Genomic DNA, 5347 nt, shown 5'->3' with positions numbered 1-5347 from the left:
GGAGATAATTTTACATGTATTTCGTTTACAGTGTAACCGAGATACATAGATACTTATCTCGTTTGATAAACGAGATAAGGCCTGTCGACGCTTATAAGTATATGTCGCTCACAGCATGCTTCTGATCCCCAGTTTGACCTTGTCAACCACTTTCTCCTCTTTATTATCCTTTTCTGAGCATATTTTCGACTGATACTACAATGGCGCACCAAGCGGCGAACAACGAAGACATCAACAGGCTGAATGAAACGTCGCATTATGCCAGGGCAGCCGACTTTAAGGTTAATTTTGTTCTGTTTAATTCTGTGCAATTCCATATGGAAATTTTTTTGTATGCGGCCATGGTTAGGGTAGTCGTGAAGAACTAGAACATAGTTTGTAGCTTTAGCAGTATGTCTCTAGTAGAAATTTAGAACTCTATTTGCTTGTAAAAGGTTGTTACGACATATTTATTAGTTTGAAACTTTGTTTTACTTGTACTAGGTTGTTACTATTTATAACGTTCTAGTTAGGTTTTGTTTAGTATGTAATATGTAATTTAGAAATATGTGAATTTAGAAACATAGAAACATGTTCTTAAGTAGAAGTAGCTGTAAGTTAGAAAGAATTATTTATTTAACTTTAGTGTTCTGTATATCATATTAAATTGATCTAATTACAAAACTAAAAAAAGTGTAAGAATTCAATAAACAAAAATTTAAAATTATTCTTTTATAAGGCTGATTTTTTTATTTTACAGAGGCCTCGCCTTCTACTGCCCCGACAAGTGAGTCATACCCTTCCTTCACCCGACGCCATCGTCCCGTATCTGGTTGAGGCTGGATTCGGCGATACGGTGCCCCTCAAGGATTTCACTTTTGACAATTTCCTAATTTTGGCATTCGTGGAGCGATGGTGTCTGAAGACGCACACGTTTCATCTCCCGTGGGGTGAGGTCACTATCACTCTGTAGGATGTGGCGTACCACCTAGACCTACGTGCACACGGATCCGATTCAATCACCCAGTACTCAGCACTCCTATGAATACTGTAGTTCTTCACACCCTATAGCATTAGAAGGTTGATCCTTGATGCTATGAAGGTTGATCCATTGATTTTTGGTCCAGGGACCTTGATGCTATAATAGAGAGTTCGTATCCCTAGCCATAAAAAGTTACAGCATTCGAAGAAGTATTGAGTATCGAGTGTTAAGTCTGGTCAAATGAAGTACCTTTGCCATTGTAAGCATTAGACAACTGGTTGTAGATGAAGCATTTGGATCACTTATCTGCAAAACTTTAGATACTAGGAGGTTTGCAAGTACGAGGCACAACATACATGTTTAGCAACAACTATGTCTCAAGATCATGAACAACTGGATAATAACCTTATCTGAAAGATAATCTTTCCCGTGATAGAAGGTAATCTATCTGTTTCGATAAGGGTACTTTAGGGGACATGGAGGAAAGTTACAAGTTCAAGGCATCGTAAATAAAAGTTTGGATGACAAAACAAAAAGCAATTGCTCAGATTTATGGAGACTAGAAAGAGGGATAAGAATCCTGATTTGTATTGATATGCATGTATGTATATTTGTATTGATATTCTCGCTATCAGAGTGCGCAGCCGGAAGCATGGCATTCTGATAGTCAGGTTACATTATGGTATCAGAGCAGTCTTTCCTGTAGACCTGAGAAATGGACTGACTATGCTTCAGTTGAATACTCTGAGTGTCTGTCATGTTGTAGGTCTTATCCTGATGACGAGAGTTAGAGCTTTATGCACATGACTGTCTATTGATTAATGTCATTAGTCTATCATTCCATACTTCATGGCATTAAGTTTGGCCAGCTTAACACTAATGGTTTATGTATATGAGAACACTAATGGGTTATCATTGATGAAACAGAAATAATAGATAATGCTTATCACGGAGTTTGGAAAACATTAGAAGTTACATCTCGAGGTTATTCGATTACTTATCTTGTTCTTTCATGGTTTACCTTGAAGCCCTTGTTTGAGATTTCTTTCTTGGAAAGTAAACTGATTATTCTCTAACCCTGTTCCTTGCGTATACGCATACTCGTTTGATATTGACTGCATATGTTTGCTTAAATTTCTTGGATATATGCCTTGTGTTGTTTAAAATTCTCTTCTTGACTCATGTATTCTTTGATGTAACCTTGAAATTGTTTGATGCAATAAAGTGAATCTTTGAAATCTTTGTGAATCTTGTCTTTGTTGCTTGTCCTTTCTTTGAGATCAGGTATCATTTTGAGTGATTCGATATTTATTTTGGTGTCACGTGCGACCTTTAAGTATAGCAAGCGATGTGTTAGTTTTTCAGTATGCGTTTTGTGAATGCGGAAGGTGAAACTTATAAGTGTGCGACGTCACTGGAGGTTGTGGAGTTTAGACTCTCGCAAAGAGTTTGTCGATGTTGGACTTATAACCAGTAGTAAGGTTTGCAAAGTGTTTGACGAGGTTGAGAACCCTCGGATAAGTTGTTCGATAAAGTACGGTTGAGAATGGTGGAGATAAGTTATGTTGAAGTTTGAAAAGTTGAATCTCTGAAGGTGGCACGAGATTAGTTTGTGAAAAGCTTTCCCCGACCTCTTGTTTTACTTCTAGCAGGTTCGGGGCGTGCTTTGTCTTGTCTTTCTAGATGGAAAATCTGGTCAGAAACTTTCCGGTCAGGTCGTTAAAACTAGTGACTGACCTGAGGGGCAGGCCATCAAACCATTTTCATGGCATCCTTCGTTAAAGTAGTCAGGAAGGCTTTGTAACGAGTTGCGTCAGAAGCGTCATCCAGGTACATTCTGCATCTGAAGTTCCTGAGATGGTGACTCTGATCGGACGTTCCGTCGTAGAGATCCATGTCGGGTGATTTAAAGTTCCGAGGAACTCTAGCCCTCACAATCTCTTCTGTGAATGGATCCTGTCCTCTCAATGGACTTTCATCACGCTCTGTTCGAGTAGTCCTTCTTTGTATGTCAACTTCTAGTTTCTGTAACTTGTCTTCTAATTCCTTTCGTCGCCTTACTTCCTTTCGTAGCTCCCGTTTTGTCTCCCACTATTGTTCAGCCTTGTGTTCGAGCTGTTGCAACCGATCTCCTTGACCATGGACGAGATCTAGGATCTCGATCGCTTGAGGTGGATCCTCCGCTTCGGGATAGTGGACCTCGGACTGAATCCTTCTTGTTTGAGGATTTTCAAAAGTCCCTTCCCCGTGGGGGGCATGATTAGGGGTGGGCATGGTTTGGATTTTTATAAATCCAAACTGGATCCACTTCAGAACCAATTTTATGGTTTATGAAACCAAACCAAAACTGGATTGAAGAGAGAAACCGGTTTTAAATCGGTTTAAAAAAAATGATTTTAAACCTGTTTTAAAATTTGAATCCGGTTTTACTTATAAACCGGTTTAAAATCCGGTTTTATTTATAATCCGGTTTTATTTATAAACCGATTTTAAATATGATTTTTTTTAAATCCAAATCTAAAATCCGGTTTTTTTTATAAAATCCAGTTTTAAAACCAGATTTTTTAACCAAAAATCCAGTATTAAAACCAATTTTTGAAAATTCATTTTTAAAACTAGTTTCTTCAACCAAAAATCCAATTTTAAAACTAGTTTTTAAAAATTCAATAACCAGATATTTTAACAAAAAATCCACTTTTAAAACCAGTTTTTAGAAATTCAATTTTCAAACCATAATTTTTTTAAAAGTAAAATTAATACTAAAGTTATTTTAAAGTGTATAGGTTCATTACAACTAAAATTTGGTTCTTTATAAATCTAATGACAATAGCTAATCTATATATGTTAGAGCCATAGACGTACTACTTCTCTAGAAGGACACACTTTGTTAGTATATCAGTTCAAATATATGCTTCACTTGGTTAATGCATAAAAAGAATGTTATTTGTAATAAGTGAAAACATACTATAACTGTTTTAGAAAAAAATTGTTGGACAACTTTTGGTTTTCCAAATAACATTGTTACATTGCATATCAACATCTCTCTGTAGTTACAAAAAAAAATCCTATTGATGTTGAATTACTAATAGGCAAGGGCATCAAATCCTGCCTCGGAATCCCCCTCCCGCCAAGGGAAAAGAATTAGAATCCCAAAATTCATATCTACAGCATACATTCCAAAATTAGGGTGACATGTCATTAAGTGTACATGGCAATGTTGTAGTAACATGTTTGCATGATACTGCTTTGTTCAAGCAAGTTGACAACCTCAGCCATGTTTGGTCTATTCAAAGGGTCTGGTTCAAGACACTTCATTGTAATGTTGAACACCTTGTTTACCTCTTGCATTGGACAGGACCCTAAGCTGCTGTCAAGAACTAATTCTTCTTTCTTCTCCTGAACAACAGCTTTCACCTAATACCCAATATTAACAAAGTGATTCTTTATTAGGTAAGTTCTTATTCCAATACTGTATTAAACAAATGTGTTTAAGCCAATCCAACTCTCAAACTGAATATGAATTGATTTTTTGTATTTTAATAAAATAACATGATATTTGCAAAATAGAATTTTAACACGAATGAATGTCAAGATGCATTAATCTCAGGTAGTGATATGAATATTTGTATATTTTTAGAACATATTTAACGAATTACTACAGCATATCTAGATTATTGGACTCTTAAGTCTTAAACAACTCAGCATTAACATTAAAATTAAAATGATGGGTGGTGCACGAAATTGTGATCAATACTTCTCAAAACTCTAATAATCCCTAGTAATGGCGCCAAGGACTTGGTGCTCACTACCATGGCATAAACACAACTTCGCACAACTAACCAGCAAGTGTACTGGGTCGTCCAAGTAATAAACCTTACGCGAGTAAGGGTCGATCCCACAGAGATTGTTAGTATGAAGCAAGCTATGGTCACCTTGTAAATCTTAGTCAGGCAGACTCAAATGGATATGGTGATGAACGAAATAAACATAAAGATAAAGATAGAGGTACTTATGTAATTCATTGGTAGGAACTTCAGATAAGCGCATGAAGATGCCTTCCCTTCCGTCTCTCTGCTTTCCTACTATCTTCATCCAATCCTTCTTACTCCTTTCCATGGCAAGCTTATGTAGGGTTTCACCGTTGTCAGTGGCTACCTCCCATCCTCTCAGTGATTACGTCGCCTATGCTCTGTCACAGCATGGATAATCATCTGTCGGTTCTCGGTCAGGCCGGAATAGAATCCAGCGATTCTTTTGCGTCTGTCACTAACGCCCCGCCTGCTAGGAGTTTGAAGCACGTCACAGTCATTCAATCATTGAATCCTACTCAGAATACCACAGACAAGGTTAGACCTTCCAGATTCTCTTGAATGCCGCCATCAGTTC

The sequence above is a fragment of the Arachis duranensis genome, chromosome 4 (assembly GCF_000817695.3).
Source record: "Arachis duranensis cultivar V14167 chromosome 4, aradu.V14167.gnm2.J7QH, whole genome shotgun sequence".
Classification (NCBI taxonomy): Eukaryota; Viridiplantae; Streptophyta; class Magnoliopsida; order Fabales; family Fabaceae; genus Arachis; species Arachis duranensis.
Note: the sequence above shows the minus strand (reverse complement) of the source record.